Source organism: Hesperophylax consimilis, chromosome 9 (assembly GCF_061612785.1).
Source record: "Hesperophylax consimilis isolate HC1 chromosome 9, BYU_Hcon_1.0, whole genome shotgun sequence".
Classification (NCBI taxonomy): Eukaryota; Metazoa; Arthropoda; class Insecta; order Trichoptera; family Limnephilidae; genus Hesperophylax; species Hesperophylax consimilis.
The window spans coordinates 698,819-716,968 of NC_142844.1; the positions used below are offsets into that span (position 1 = coordinate 698,819).

At 37.1% G+C, this 18,150-nt stretch overlaps 1 protein-coding gene across 1 annotated transcript in view; it reads left to right on the top strand.

Annotated features, from left to right (window-relative positions):
- The window catches only part of LOC149420758 (uncharacterized), a 130,061-nt gene that overhangs the window by 100,108 nt on the left and 11,803 nt on the right, over positions 1–18,150 (top strand). The window lies entirely within an intron of this gene.

An 18,150-nucleotide genomic window follows, 5' to 3' on the forward strand; every position in this document is an offset into this window, starting at 1 on the left:
CTGAATGTTACCGAAATTAGCATGGATTAGATAGAAAGATCAATTAAGTGTATAAAGAATGGTAAGGCTGTCGGTTTCGACAATATTGCTGCTGAATATTTTAAAGGAGGTAGCCGTATAATTCTCACATGGTTGTGCAATCTTTTTAACCAATGTTTAAAGGAAGGATACACGCCTTTAGATTGGAGAAGGGCAGTGATCATGCCATTATACAAAGGTAAAGGGTCACGTATGGAATGCGGGAATTATAGGGCTATTAGCCTGCTAAGTTCAGTTGGCAAGCTGTATGGTAGAATTTTGATTGAAAGGGTAAGAAAGGAAACAAAGGATAAAATATGGGATGTGCAAGGTGCTTTTATGAGTGGAAGGGGGTGCATGGACCAGATCTTCTCATTGTGTGTGCTCACCGAGAAGTTTCTGGCAAAAAACCAGAAACTTTTCTGTGCCTTTGTAGATCTACAAAAAGCATACGACCGAGTCGACAGGAAAAAGCTATGGAAGGTGTTATCCAAGTATGGAGTGAATGCGAATCTGACTCAGGCAATTGCGTCTCTAGCAGCAAGCAGGTAACTCCATTAATGGAGGACTGAACGCAGTTGGCGCTAACAAAAAATTGTCCAAAGAAGCGAAGTTAGCAGTCCACAATGGAGTGCTGGTACCTACCCTGATGTATGGAAGTGAGGCATGGAACTGGCAAAGAAAGGATGAAAGTAGATTGAATGCTGTTGAAATGAGAACCCTGAGGCGTATGTGTGGTAAAACCATGTATGATCGTGTGAGGAATGTGGATATCTGCAAAGAGTGCAAGGGTGATGTAAGCGTAGTGAGTAAGATCAAGAAAGGGACGCTTAGATGGTTTGGGCATGTAGAGCGAATGAGCGAAGAAAGGAGTGTAAGGAGAATATACGATGCAAATGTGAATGGTATCAGAAGTCGGGGACGCCCGAGGAAGACATGGCACGACCAAGTGAATCAGATACTTGAGTCGGGCCATGTCAAGAGTCAGAACAATAGAAGAGTATGTATGAGACGATGTATGAATGTGAATGAGGCAAGGAGTGTGTGCCAAGACCGAGTTGTTTGGCGGTCCGTCCTCTCTGCCTACCCCTGCGGGGAAACGGCGTGATGGTTAGTTAGTTAGTTAGTTAGTTAGACACATGTGTCCGCGGCGTAGCTAGGGTTGTGAATAGTTTAAAGTAATTTTTTGAGGTTGTGAATTCTAGTATACCTGAAAACTGGGTGTAGTTTTAAAGTGGAGATAACATTTATTTTTTATTTTTAATAAGTTTTGTTTAACTTGATCGTGCCTCGGGCGTCCCCGACTTCATCCATTCACTACTGTAAACCAAATTGTTACTATTAAAGAAAGCTCAACATAATTAATAAAAATTGACTCTACATCTCATTCCAGTGCATAGATAAAGCGTTAAGTCTTTTTCTACCAAATCTGTAAACACTCTTTAATCAGAACATACTTTGAAATTTTCCGCGAAATCGGTCAGTAGTTTTGAATCTATACGGGACAAAGAAAGAAACATTCATTTTAACATATATAGATTGAGAAAATAGAAGTAATTTTTTTTGATATTTGAAACGGTTAATAACTAGTTTCACAAATGTAATTAGTCCAAGGCAGCTCATTATATTTGAATCTGATGTTAGCGTGCAAGATTCCATATGACACGAGGAGGCTTCGTAAACTTCAACACAAGGTCAACGGGTGTTTACATTTTGGACTAATGAGGAACAAAGAAGTTATTTTATAGTAAAAGACCGCACCATTGCATGACAGCTATGATTTACCCTACGAAGTTACGTGCCAGTATAAAAATGACAATAACTATTTCTCGCTTCGCAACATTACAAATACCAAATTTGCCTCAAACTTTTGTCATCTACGTCCCAATTTTCCGGAAGGCGTAAGTTTTCTAAAGTCAGTTGTAACAATTTTCTCGTTAATGAGAAAAACAATTTGGATTCTCTCTTTGTCTTTAGTTCAGAAACTTATTTCAATACACCCTCATTGTTTCATATTTACATTTGGGACTCCTGTGCTCTATTCACATAAAAAATCTGGTGAAATGACGGCACTTCGCCATGTTTATTTTTTAAATATCTGGCCTAATAAATAAAAAAATAATTCTTCGAAATCGGATGTTCATGCACGTGGATTTGCCTTGAAAATATATAATGACGAAATGCGAAAATATCAGGATATTTATGAACACGTGTTCCGACATCGAGATAACACATTCGACACTTATTACGCCATCAGTGATTGTAATCGATGCAACATAGAAATATCTAGAAGAAAGCAGTTATACAGATCAAGGGATAAAAAGTGGGAGAAACCTTTAGCCATTTCTATGTTATTATTACATGGTTTTTACATTACAGTAGGCGCTATTTAATCTTCCCTAGGCGCCAAAAATCTGCCCTTGACGCCGTTAATCTTCCATATGCGCCATTTAATCGACCCATTCGAGTTGCAATGACGCCATTTTGTCTTCCATAGGCGATATTTTATCTTCTATATGCGCCATTTAATCTACCCTTCACCCAATTAGATTTGTAATGGCGCCATTTTGTTTCCAATAGGCGACATTTTATCTCCCATATGCGTCATTTAATCTACCCCTCGCGCCATTCGATTTGAAATGGCGCCATTTTGTCTTCAATAGGCGACATTTTACCTTCCATCGGTGTCATTTTATCTTTCCTGGGTGCAATTGGTTCTGCGTCCAGCCTCAACATCTTCTAGATTCTAGTTTACTTCAAACAGCAATGTTGTGTTCTAATCACCCTGGGGCACACACACAATGGGCTGTTCGAATATCAACTCAAACAGCCCAATGTGACCTACTTTATTCCTAGAACGTCAAGTGACGCTTCAAGTTAACAGAAATGAACACGACATTTCGGGAAAGTGGTATAGTGGTATTATGGTAATAAATTCTTTTGATACTCTTTGGATAAGCCTCCTAGAAGAAGAGGTCACGCTGATTGTGCGTAGGGGAATGTTTCGAGAACTAAACATTGAACTGTATCACTTCATGTTTTAGGGTTCATATCAGGACATCCGGATCGGCAAACTCTCAAACTCTAAGTTACAGCACGCGACTAAACTAATACTCGAAATATACGTCATAAATGTTGTAAAAGTGATTTAAATATTTTAGTTTCAATATTATCGTGATTAATCAATTAGTTAATTAGAAAATCTCTGAGTTTGTCCTTCTAAAAACTGAGCTCTGGCGGCATCAAATGCACAACCTTAATTTATATGGTCGGGCAAGGATTTTCAGAATACAAAGTAAATTTCATCGTGAGCTACGGAGCTTTTAAATACTCAATTTCGTAATTTTTTTATCCCCTCAGGCCTCTGGCATATTCTGTCAGAAGGTCGGAGTGTTCGCGCTTTGCAATAAAATCGAAATAGATTTATTTCTATTTCTGAAAGTATTCGAAAATTGAAAACTTGTTTAAAACTGTATTTTGGTCGTTTCATAATAAAAATAAATAATAAAAAAATCTCAATTTTTCTCAAAATGTGGTCGGAACCTTAGGTTTCGTAGAGGTGTAGGTACATTCGGATTTCTCCGTGGTTAAATTCTACATTTGAATATAAATGGTTGTTTTCTCTTTCTAAGGATGGGTTGTTTCATAGAATTTGAACAATTCATCAAATTTCAACGTTCATTTTTGGATTCCGTGAAAGTCACATTCAAGTTATGTTATTATGTCATCATAGGCCAGTTACTTGAAACAACTGAAATAATAACAGAACATGAAAAGAACTTTCACAGAACTTTAAAATTAAACTTTGAAAATATAAGAATGTTTCAAATTCTCTGAATCAACCAGTCCTATCACCGTTTAAACATGACAGTACGAGAGACACTGCGATTTCCATAAGACTATACGAGTTGTTCCCAAATGAGAATTGAAATAATAATATACTGGTTTATCATAACGAAACATTAGTGTGTATTTACACTAATAATACATTGTAGGGTTTAAATTCTTCAGAGATGAATCCGGGTTGTAAAAATTATATTATTTAAAATCCTTTATTTCTGTAAATATTGCAAAACAAATTAAACCCCCTCAGGGGGTAAACGAGCATGGCAACTCGACTTTCTCCGAGTAGGTACAATATTTTTTCAGTTACATATTAAAACGTAGGTAATACAAAAACTTAAGCGTTTAATAACATGTCAACGTAATAATCTTACACTTTCATCGGTAATACGAGCTTATTTAAGAACTTAGGAGTTATTTTATTATTTTTTACAATGTTAACCTTTCATGTTTTGTTGCGTTTAAAAAATCTGTATTTATGGTGAAATTTGTATTTTTATAATGTTACTAGATATTTCGTCATAAACACAGTAGACATATTTATAATTATGAAATATGATAAGTCACATTATTTTTCCAGTAACGTTACAGTGCATGATTTAAAGGATAGCAGCGCCCTTACAGTTACTTACGTGTTTTTTTCTGTGTTAGATTCGGAGTCAAATATTATAACCTCACATTTTAATCTGCTATAATTTTTTGCTTCAATGGTAATAAAAACAGTTCCATTTTAATAAATTATTTCTAGAATATTACAACTAATGTTATTTATGTCTACGTAGCCTACCTGCTAGGAAATGTACCTAATTCATTTTAAACAACGTGTGAAAAATGTCTTTGTTACGCATTTCTAAACAGGTGACGCACTTTCGAATAACAAGTTTCTAGAATTAGGAATTATTACAATGTGTGAATAACTCCAGATTGACATTTAAGCCCGGCACGAGAGGCGTTCCTAGCAGCGATTAACTTAGCACAGTTCGTGCTAGAAAATAATAATAAATCGTCTACGTCTAGGATTAAAATAGAAAAAATATATCGGACCACCTTTTTACCACCCGTTGAACTGCTCGAACCGTATCACATCGGTGACGCATCGGGCACTTTGAAAGGCGGTGACCACTCATTGTTCTAAGATTTTTTTTAATAAGAGAAATTAGTTGTTACCCTTGAAAATCACGGAATGTAACTTTACTAGAATACTAGCCCAAATAAAAACTGAAAAAAAAAATTTCCAATCATATTTCAAATATATAATAATAATGCACACTTGTATTTTAAATATAGAATAATAATACTCATCTGATACTTTATCGCTTCTCTGGATTTCTTCTCTGGAAAAATTATTTATTATTTGAGAAAACACAAGGCCTCTAAGTCTATAATTCTATAATTTTCAATTTGGTAGGCGGGAATGGGTACCGCCGCCCTGGGAACCATTTATTGGATTACCAACACCTCTGCCACAGGTCACCCCAAGTGGTTCGCTACGTTTGGTGACTTAGCAGGGGTGCCCGGGTTCATGGGTTAAGGTTTGCCCAGGTCTTGGTGGCGGGTGCGTCGGCCCACCTTCTGCGTGGCGGGCCGGTTGGGAGATGCTGGTTGAGGGAGACCCTTTACAACCGGTTACCGCTGTCCGGGCCGCTCGATAGTACAGGGGCCCGACCCTCAGGCTCACGACTAAGGGTGGTCTGCCCCATCAGCGAGTGAAAAAACCCCGCCACTGCTGTTGTGCCGGTTCGTGACCGGAGGGGACCCAGCAGCAGCGTTTGGGGCGCATTGGATGCCCTCTCCAGCCGGACTCTCCCAGCCTATCGCCTAGCACCGCAGTGGGTGGGCTGGAACCAAACGCTCATCACTCCTGGAAAGCCTGAACCCCAGATTCCTACCCACCCCTCATACCTTTCCTTTCCAGACCTTTCCTTTCACCTCCTAACCTTATAAAAAAAAAAAAAAAAAAAAAATTCATGAACATACAACACAACAATTTTAACGTCGTTACAGCGGCGAGTAGCAGGCGTCCCCGGTGTTCGCCAAAACTGTTGGTAAATTTTGCCAACATTCGCGGCCTGCACACAAATTTAAATTCCGTCCATCACCATCTTTTGTCCCAACGTCCCAACCTTCTTTTCCTATCCGAAACTCAGATAGCCGAGCCGCCAGACTCCTCCTATCTGGACTGCCCGGGCTTTACCCTCGCAAGCAAATTCCGACTGAAAGGAGGAGTCTGCCTCTATAGTCGAGCTGACGTCAACTGTGTGCGACTATTGAGTCTGGAAAACTCCAGATTCGACGTAATGTGGGTGCGCGTCAATCTTGCCAGTACGGCAAGATTCTACGCATGTCTATACCGCTCACCGAACCATAGCGAATCAGACACTTCCGAGCTCTTCAAACATTTGAGCGATACTATTGATGATCTCTTGCCCCGCTACCCTTCGGCCGAGTTTGTTGTTCTGGGGGACTTCAACGTTCATAACGAACCATGGTTGAAGTTCTCAGGCCCAACGGACTCGGCTGGCCGACAGGCAGAATCCTTTGCCATTTGCTACGGATTAGAGCAATTGGTTCAGGAGCCTACAAGGGTTCCTGATGTCCAGACTCACCGCTCCAATCTGTTAGACCTATTCTTAACTACTGTGCCACACGGTTATAAGATTGACGTCACAGCGCCTCTGGGATCATCTGACCACTGCCTAGTGACGACATCAATCCCCGTTAGCCTCAGACCAACCAATGAGAGGCTGAGGAGAAAAGTGTGGCACTATAGGTCAGCAGATTGGTTCGGTATGCGGGCCCATTTCAATGCTTTTCCGTGGTCAGCTGTTTGTTTTCGGACTTCGGACCCTTCAAGATGTGCCCAGGAGATTGGTGAAGTCATCAAATCGGCGATGGATGGCTTCATACAATCGACTACTAAAGAAACTGGTGTGGGCTCAAAGCCGTGGTTCAGTCGACAATGCTCCGAAGCAGTCCGACGAAAAAACGCGGCTTACCGAGCCCACAACACATCTCGAACTCCCGAAAGCAGATCAGCATACAACAAATCGGCAAAGGAATGCAAGAGAATCATCAATAGGTCAAAATTCGAACACGACCTGCAGATCAGCAAAAAGCTGGCTGCCTGTCCGCATGGCAGCAGAGCATTCTGGTCGCTTGCGGGCTCAATAGGTCGAAATTTTTGCAAACCCAGTTTGCCACCTCTTACCAGACCTGACGGCTCACTAGCAAACACCGCCACCGAAAAGGCTAACTTATTAGGGAAAATGTTTGCGGAAAACTCGACCCTCGACGACGGGGGTGCTGTTCCGCCGTCGGTTCCTCACTGCGGCTTCTATATGAAAAAGCTGAGGATCCGGCATCGGGATGTACTCCACGTCATACGGGGGCTCGATGTTAACAAAGCTAGTGGACCTGATGGAATACCTGCCCTGGTATTGCAGAGGTGTGCTGCGGAAATAGTTCCAGTTTTGACAAAGCTCTTCAAAATGTCCCTGAAGTGTGGCACTGTGCCCTCTGGTTGGAAAAAAGCGGTAATTCACCCTATTCCCAAGAAAGGTGACCGCTCCAACCCGGCCAACTACCGCCCCATAGCGATCACATCAGTTCTGTCCAAAGTGATGGAACGTGTGATCAACGACAAACTGCTCACATACCTCGAGAAGAACAAAATTATCAACGACCGTCAATACGGATTCCGGCGGAACCGCTCGTGCGGTGATCTTCTCGCGTATGTGACGCATGTTTGGGGGCGGTGCCTGGAACGTCACGGTGAGACCCAAACGGTCGCACTAGACATATCCAAGGCCTTTGACCGGGTCTGGCACCGAGAACTTGTCAACAAATTGCATTCTTACGGACTTCCCGCATCCCTGTGTACGTGGATTGCTGACTTTTTAAGGGATAGGTCGATTCAGGCGGTTGCCTGAAAGAGACTATGACGCCGTTCTATTTGTATAAAGAACATTATCTTTAAATTCAGTAAATATTAAATGACGCCGTTCTATTTGCATAAAGAACATTATCTATAAATTCCACAGACATAGGAATTAATAGACGAGAAGATAATGGCGAGGGGTAAAATCAACTGTTGAAGAACGAAGGGAGTAAGGCTGACTGTGATTCGTCAATAAATCAATCTGACAGTAAATAGGCATCTCGCATTATAATATCACCATTTACTTCTTAAAAGTAAAATCTGCTTTTGAATAAATAGACATTTTTACATGGGAGCGCAAATTACTCGCCACGTTATGAACAAATTTGCGAAGTCCAAATTCGGCAAAAAAATTCGGTTCTATTTTCAGAGTCGAATATTTCGTTTAAGTATTTAGTTAAGACACTTTTATAAATGTTCATAATTTACTTCCCAACAACCAACCAGCTTTGTGTTTCGCGTCCAGACGTTTCTCGTTGTGATAGTATATGTTTCTAAAACTGATCTATATTATACGATGTGAATATGCAAAATAAAGTAAAATAATGCTTATATATGGAATGTAATACGACAATTGGGTTTATTCTCTTTTTCAAATCTATTTTTACAAGTTTTCATAGTACAAGTCAACTTTGCCGTGTTATTTCGTAAAATGAACCGATGATGCCTCGACCATAGTTCGCACAAGAATGATGACGTCACGTTTTCAAATTTCACTTGAGGCCATACGCGAGCACAGCCGGCTCCAATGGAACCGGTATGGGGAGTGGGGATAATACGCTTTTAATCACTTAGGGCAGGTCTACTAATATTCATATGTCTATGATAAATTCAGTAAATATCAAATGACGCCGTTCTATTTGCATAAAGAACATTATCTATAAATTCAGTAAATATCAAATGACGCCGTTCTATTTGCACAAAGAACATAATCTTTAAATTCAGTAAATATTAAATGATTCACTCTTAAGGCTATGCACAACTTAGTAATGCAAAATCACGTGTTTTTGGTTTTACATTTTGATCGCCTAGAAATGTTTAAGATGCTTCAATTAAATACTGCGAGTAGAACACATCTTGGTTTTTGAAATAATCGAGTGTTTTTTAGGTAAATCTTTTTATAAGCCCAGAAAAAAAAATGTATCAGGCATATGAAAACTTGAAATTTAAAATTCAAAATCTCGTATTAACGAACCCATTTTCGGTTATGATTTTACTGTATTATGTGGCAAATTAAGTTATTTATAAAATGATAGAAAAAAAAAATTTTATACCTGAAATCCACAAAATTAAATAATACACACTTTTTGGCCATGTTTTTTTCTTGCATAAATCAAAACAGGCGGATGGTGTTAAACGGGAATTTAAACCTTATCGCCATCTATGTAAGGGGTGTTATTGATAATGGCTCGATTTAAAATATTACACGACGTAGTGCATCGCCTTAAGAGAAAGCTACAAGCCAAAAATGTGTATATTCTTGGTATACCTTATATCGTAGGTAATAGGCATTAAAATCGCTTGACAAACGGAGTCTAGAAACGTTCGATTTCTAGCAAAAAACTGGTTTTTATTTATTTTTAAATAATTTTATAAGAAAGCAAAAAAGTTAATTAAATGAAACTGTCTCAGATAATCTTTGCTATTAAACTGTATTTTTTTAAAGTTGTTTCCTTTACGCGTACATTTCTATTGAAAAAAAAAAATTTTAATAGTTTAAATTTATATTTTTTATTGGGTAATTTATTTATTTTATTTGTATTCTACTCAAGCGAAACGATAGGAAAACCTTCAATTTATCTAAAGTTTTTTTTTGTTATTCATAATGTACACCAATTCGTTATAAAGATTAATCAAAATAGTGATTTAGCATTAAGCTTCACCTTAATGGAAAATAAGAATCTAGAAAAAAATGCTTCATCACGTCGATATCCTGCCTCGAATAAAAGTATTTTGTTATGAATTATAAAATTATAATAAGATCCTTAGCTTTCTCACCGTACGTCTATTATTGACTTTAAAATGTTTGTTTACATTGCACTTTCCCTTTCCCTCTCCCTTCAAAGTCGAACTTAAAAAAAAACTGTTATCACACGTGATTTTTTGTTGTTGTTGGTTTTCTCCCCTCAAAGTTTTATCTATTATTTCAGTCCTTATCGGAGGTTGAACGGCAGCCTCTAGAATGAACTGCTATTGTGTCTACTACTGAAGAAACTATTTTCTCCATCCACAATGTAGTACCTTTAATCACTATGTCTTATCGGAGGTTGGATGACACTACAAAAGTTCGCTTTTACATTTTTATTTCAAATTTAAATAAACTAATTTATTCCCTATTTATAATTCACGTATAGCTCAACTATTATTGTAGAAATTCACTACTTTTCGCAGTTTTGTATTTAACGTAAATAAACTGGGACACTGAACTGTTAAACCTGGCTTTTTCTATTTTTTTTCATTGTCTTGAACCAACCAGAATGTAAAACATTTTAAAACCTCATCTCCTGGTCACATGGCATCACTGTAATAACCCTACCTCCTCTCCTGCGTAAAAGAATTGATTCTACCTTCTCACTTTGTGAGAGCTAATGATTTCTTCTGTCTGATTTGCAACTTCTCGCGGTACTTCAACCCTTCAATCTTTTCGAATTAATATGTCACGTTGTGTCAATTTTTTGTTTCGACAGTGATTAATTCATTGAAGGATCTTTTTAGTTGGTTGTGGTAACTTTGGTTCTTTTAGATGAGGCGTGTTACATTCTGTATGGTTTTAAAATAACACAATGATCGACTACCATGATTTAAACTACCTTTTCCCTACCTTGTTTTCTCGCCAAAACGTTTCCGGTTACTGCAGTCGATGATGTGCTAATACAATGGGACAATTACGATCTTATTATAATTTTATGTACTTATTTTTTATAAATAATAACTTATTAATCATCACTTAGAGCAATGTTGTCTGCAGCTATTTGTTAGTCTATCTCATATGTAAGAGTATTAATTTTCAGTATACGTGTATCATTGGTTTTCAATGTTGATATTTTTTATTAAATAGCGTAAACAAAGTTTGTTATTGTGATTTAATCATATTCAGATACAATTACAACAAAACATTCAATAAAATCTTCATTCACATTAATTTTCACTGCGAGGCTCTTTGTAATTTCCCACTCGCTTTTGAAAGCATGCGACTTGCATAAAGTACAGCGATACGCTCGTTTGATAGTGGTAGTTCTACAGTATCGATTAGCACAGACTACAACAGTCTACGAGCTACCATGTAGATACCATTCTACTACCTTATACCGCTCCTAAGGACCTCCTAGCCCTAGACCAGCCGCTAGGCCTTTTCCCTCGACAGTTCCGCCATACCTACGCAGTATACACGCAGTGGTTCATTCCTTGGCGACACGGTGTTGTTATTTGCGAATGGTTTGTTTGTTTACGTTTTCGGACAGTGCATATTTAAATAGTGAAATGAGCCTAGCTTAATTGGAAAACTGAAACGTTTTTGTTTACTATCCGTTTGATTAAACACTAATATAACAATTCTGACACATATTACTGAAACTTTCCAGAAATTTAGTCGTGTTTTATTAAAATCAAATACAATTGTTAAATGTTATTTTTACGTGTGACTCCTGTTTCGCCTTCTGAAGGCATTGTCAAACTACTTTCACACTGCATTGCAGTTCTTAAAGCATTGCATTTCTTTGCAAATTCTATAAAAGAAGCACTAAACGAATTTCGTCACAAAAGAAGAAATAAAACTGCACAGTATTTTTTAATACCAATTAATGAAGTAATACATACCTACAACTCTTGTGAGACCTTTTAGCTTTGTACGTGTGAGTCTATTTAATAATTACATTCATACTTCACACATGTGCTTTATAAGTATTCAAAATTATTTTGAAAATTAGTTATTTTCCGTAGCGCAATTTTCCAATCAAATGATGAAAAATGAAGGTTATGTCTTCGATCTCATATAGATGAAATCAACACCTATGCACGTAAAGCCCACAAGAACGATGACTCATCATCCGCATTGTAATCAACATAATGGGAAAGTAATATGCTAGCTTTTTGCTATTTATAAGTGTATTCTTTCAGCCCTTGTCTTTAATAAAAGTAAAGCAAGATACACACTGACGTTTTATCGATTAAACAACAAAGGAAAATATTTACCACCGAGTTATCTAAAATATTTATTATTTATATTTACACAGAACGTCATGGCTTAGTTAAAATCTCGAGAATTAAACAATGAGTTACAACATAACAGAACAAAATCTTAGGCAAGCGACGAGTATGATTCCAGAGCGTCGACCTGCCACCATAATGAATGCTATGCGGGTTGCTTATCGCACTAGTTGCTAGGTAGGCACATACTTTCCTGCCTATTACAGGTGTATATTTGTATTTTTAGCTAAGGACGGACCTACCCGTAGTCGGCTGTGGAAGTGTTTAATTCCTACCTGTAGTTTTACCTCTAAGTTGGCCGCGTGCGGACTCTCCATACAGCCAATAAAGTAGTAATTAAGGCGAGAAAAGTTCAATTTCCATATGTTCCGCGTCAGTCTCGCGCGCGGGAAACTTTAATCAAAGCTTCGTTCTACGTTAACGTTCCTTCCGTAACGTTTTGTGTATCTAATAAGATAATATAATTTATCGTGCTTCAAACATAAAAGGGTTATTTTTTACCGAGACTGTGTGAATAATTATGAATTAAGCTGCTAAAAATGCATTGCATTTCAAGACCGAGGTTCACTCCTGTCTTTCCTCAAAAAGACCCTCAAGAAAATTAAGGCATTTTTTGGCTGTAAATTGGCATATTATAGACTGAAACACGGTGTGTAGGCAAATTTTGAAATGCTGAACATTTTTTGTGAAAAGATTAGCCTGAAAATCACTGATTTTGCTAACAAAATATAGACATTTGTTCTTAACAATAGATTGTTATTAATGCGAAATAAGCTGCTGGATATATTTTGAAAAACAATGTTCTTAAAAATGGAAAAAATCTGTTTTGCCATTTATTCATTGTGGGTATTTTATTATTCCCATGAAAAGAATGACAAGGGGTCAGAACCTCACGAGAGAGTATGCATATTTAATAATAGTTCCACACGAAGCCGCTTTATGCATTAGGTTAGGGGTAATAATAATCATGCGCTTAGGTAGGCGAGCTTTTAATAAAAGCTGCATTTATATTTACTCATAATTGCAATTAATCACTGTGATTATCCATTTTGCCTGACCATTTTCCTCATTGGAGGATTACTTTGTACTGCAGGATGAAAACATACAGCAACTAGAGGATATATCATTTAAAAAGCCAAAAGGATCAGCCCGCTCGCGCTGCTGCTATGTTCAAAATTCTTTATAAAATGATGTCTAATTATTTAGTAGACTTATCCGCATTCATTAGCTATTCTCTCTGATACGAATTGATTTGTCTTGTTCATCGCTTGTCCATTGTTTAGAGTGTAAACGCATCATTACTCTGGTAAATTCACTATTATTCAATTTAAACATTAGGTTTTATGAAAACTCAACACAATGATAATTTCACGCACCTTTTAAAAGTGGTATAAAGTCATTATAAGCGACGAAAAAAGTATCATGTAAACCAAACCTAAGTAACATATTTAATCTAGTTTTGTTTTTTCACTTTTCATGACTTTATATTACTTTTTAAAGGTGTTATCATTGCTTTAGCTTTTACTGATCATATTTGAAAGATATTCTTCTTAAACATTCATCATGCAGGTGAAATCATAATACAATGAAATATTTACCCTTTCTTTCTGATCAGAATTGGTCAACTGTATATCTCAAAAATCCTTATTTCTTTCGTTAACCTCATTCCTCCCATTCCCCTGTGGGGGTACGGATAGTTGGAATCAATCAAAGGGAATGTAGAACTTTATGCTTGAACTCTACGCGTGTCGAGGGAGCAGATGTTATCGGGGGTGAAAATAATAATAATACCAGTGCAAGGAATTACAGCACGTGGGGTGGGGTCGATAGGGGGTGGTGAAGTACTGAGGGAGTACTCCATACTCCTCCATACACCTCCGTAACACCACTATAATACCGCCATAACACCACCGTGTCCACTATGCGGTCAGTCGAGCTTGGGACATTAACTGGACTAGTCACCAATCAACAAGATTAAAGTGTTCAAAATCAACTTACTGTTAGTGTCCATAAAACATCTACATAACTTAACTATTAGAAAAACTACAAATAAACCTTACGTTGCTGCCATTAACGTCAAGATTTCAACGATACATGAATTATACGGCGACATATTTAATTTGGCTACGGTTATCGAAGTGAAAAATAGTTTAATGCCATGTTCTATAGAAAGCATCGATCGATCGCTATCTACTTTTAAATACTGTTTTTAAAGTGTCGTACTGAAAATTGTGCGATCTTTTAAATAAGGTTTTGTTCGCGTCAGTCATAAAAATAAATAATTGGTATCTTCTTATCTGTCAGGAATGTAAATGAGCGACGAAGCGAGCTAAATCGATATGTGCAATTTTATGTAATAATTGTCTGGTGATAGTGATGCCTCGATGAATTCAATGAATAATAATATAATTACTGTTGATACTGTAAATAGGTATTATGAAGTCGGTTTTATTGAATAATAATGCTGTTTATTTATGTAAACTAACGTACAAAATCAGATTCCATTGCACAACGTGTTACTAGAACCTAGTAGAAAAGAAGAAAAGTTACTTGTCCTTTGAATAGTGCAATTATTATCGGCCATGTGTTTATTCGGCACTTAACAATTAAAACTACCAATGAAAACTTCAACAGTTCTTTTTGAAAATGACAGACAGCGCCACTTCCGTTTACAAGAACCCTAAACTATAGTCATTAACATAATAACACTATCAAATAATTCGCGATAACGTTGTATTTTTTAATATGTAGGTTTTTGGTCAGTGATTTTTTTTAAACTGGATAATACATATAATAAAATCTAGACGCTAGATTTCTGGGAGAAATAACGAATAAACGGTTACAATAGCTTACGTGTGAAAATGCGAATTCGGTTGACTAATTACAATTACTTTGTGTGCGTGATTACCCCAAATTTCCCACAAGCTTTCGCGCGACAAATCTGCCATCAAGTAAATCAAATAAATTTCCATCTTTTAGAGAATTTCTTAAGAATGTGGACGTATTTTTGAGAAATAATTCGCACACCAAAAGTTTAACTACGTATATTAATACTTTGAATAACACCTCTGTGTACATTCACAAATCTTGAATGGATTTCCATCACCATGAACTAATTATTTTCATAACCCAAATCCTAAAATGGTCGGTATAGCTTATATTAGCCACTTAAAATAGATTAGCCCAGGCAACATATTGTTCTAATGAGTTCTAAGAATTAGAAAGAACATTACCATGCCGTACCTTCACAACCTGTATCTATTATATATATTTTCTGTATTGTTTTATAATGTAGTACATATAGCTTGATACGTAACTGTAATCATTGTGCCATAGGTAATTATTATGTTATTTAGTATATCAACTGTTTTATTAAAGACTAGCTAACGTGTACCCGACGTTACTCAACTTTTCTCTACTTTCCATAAATATAATGTGCTTTTAAATATACATAAACATACATAAACCTTCCGGAAGAAATTTTATAAATTATAGTGAAAACCCTATCAAAATCCGTTTGTGAAGAACTAAGCACACAAACACACAAACAGACACACGCTATTTAAGAAGTGTCGATCGCAGATTTTATGAAGTTACTATGCAAATATCTACGAAATTGAATTACCAGTGACCCGTGAATATTTTTATGTATTTCTTTAAAAAAACGTTTAAAATGAAATAATAACTTAAAATAAACACGTATAATGTTGTTAGTTGTTCTTACACACATTTAATTCGTTTTTTATTGCTTCTTTAGTTTTCGTGTTTAGCGTACCAGTTGTTGAAATTTAATATATCCAGATTCTGTAAAATGTAAAGTGTTTAAATCCGTACAAACATAAATGTGAAAAGGTATCCAAGTACCAAACAGAAATAATATTATGTACTTGTACCAATGTACATTTCGCGTAACTGAAGTATTGCGAGACGGAACAAAGTGATCATAAATAATAATATATTATTAAAACAGGACAAAGTGATTTGATAAAAATGTCTGAAGAAGAAAGACACCACTAATGGCGGTCCAGCCGTGGGGATGTTTGTCTCGGGACGGGAACAACAACGGGGCCCCGCGCAGTGCCCGCAGCCCCCGGCGCAGGGTCCCCTCGCTGTGCTGCTGCGGGCCCCCGCTGCTGTTCGGCAAGAGGAAGCCCTGGGGGCCCCGGGCCGCTGCGCCTCCGCCCCATCCCAGGGAGCCCACGCCAATACTTCAACTGGACGTCGAATTGACGCAGAATGACATGTATGATGTTCCCTGATTTCAATTCAATATTATAATCAAATATATTTTAACCTTTGACATGATTAGATGCAAAACTAAAGTTGTATTGCTCTTAGGGGTTACTGAGATGAACGCATGCTATATGCCACTATTAAATCCATGTACTTTCAAGGAATACAAGACAAAATGTTACATTTTTCTGCAATACATACACAACCAACCATAGGACACATTCACTAACCGATAGGAATAGCATGCATGATCTGAGTAACAAGTTTGGGGGTTCTATTGATAGGTATATGTACTGACTCCATTTATATAATAAGGAAGTTGAGTAAAAAATATATTCATGTAGACCAAAAAACACTGATTCTGAATATACATATATACCTAATTCTATATTTTTACTCTAAAATTTATAAATCGTTCTTGAAAAGTGATTTTGAATGCGAAATCTGTGAAATTTTTTAATGCGAAATCTGACGTGTAATGTACTTACTCCGTGACACTAGGTGTTAAGTTTGTAATGTAATATAACTAAACATCTCTATGTATTTCTTTATTTTACATGGCGTAGGTACTTTACGAATACGCGAGAAAGGTTGCCATACATTTTAGTGTTGTGTAGTTTTGTATTGTATGATATGAGGTTCTGAGATGATTTTTTGTGGTTGTGTTTTTAGTTTTATCGATGGTTGTGAATGTGGTCTTCATAAGCGTCCATTCATACACATAATTATTGTAAAACATATAATGTCATTTAATGTAATAATATGTCAGACAACAGATAACATATACCATTTTTTGCGTAAAAATTTCCTTGAACTTCGATAAATTGCATCGTAACGCTTGTATTTTTTAGACATAGGTAGGAATAATAATTAGCGTTATCTCATGACATTTTAGAAGGTTTTGTTAATTTGAAAGCGGTAATATTAAAGATATTCGCTCTCAACACAACTAAAATGACAGGGCGACCGCGACCAAAATCACCTATTCCCAAAATTAACGTTTTTGTAAAAATTAATAAGTAGAAACTCATTCAAACTCACTCATCTAGAAATCCTTAAAGAAGAATAAAGAAAATATCAATACAAAATGCCTACCCAGTACTACCTCTCCCCGTTCGGGTTATGGTCGTTTTGGCGGGCTTGGAGAATTAATTTAACTATGAAAACGAACATAAAAAAAACTGGATTGTGGACATTGATAATATTTAAAAAATGTTCTCAAATTCCTTATTAAGCGTAATCTATACCAGCTCTTTATTGAATCCTACAAATTATAGGAGAGAAATCTCAGAGATTTATGTTACCTCCTGTTGGCAACTGAAAGGTAATGGCGAGTTAACACGAGGAAAATGCAGTAGAGAATACAATACTGCCCTGTCCCAGCTCCGAGAACAGATTCGACCGCAAAGGACAGAACAATGGGACAATACAACAATAATGGGAAATACGAGATCCGTGCGCCGACTGGCGCCGACTGGCGTCCTACTGTCCAAAAGCGTTTGCACGTGTACTACGCGTCTGGGCCCAGTTGTGTGGATAGGACAGTCACGCGTAGTTAGCTTGACCGTATATCTCTGGGACAATGTCTTTTTGAATAAATGGCATACAGAGCTCCGGGCCAAAAAGGCCCCTTTCTCTTTCAACATGAGTTTAGAATTGGTTGTGGGAAGAGATTTTTAGTTTGTTTTGTGAAAAGATTTGTTTGCAATAAAAATGGCTGCAATTAGGAGGGAAATTTACGTAGGATTGATTTGGGTTTTTTATGCTGTGTTTTGGTATTTGCGTCGTACTGGGCGAGACAATTAATGGAAGGGTTCGTATAGGTTGGAATGCCCGAATAAAAAGATTCCGCGAGACTTATGATGTGGTTCTTAAGGAGGGGGACTTCGGAGTCACGGTAAATTTAGGAGACC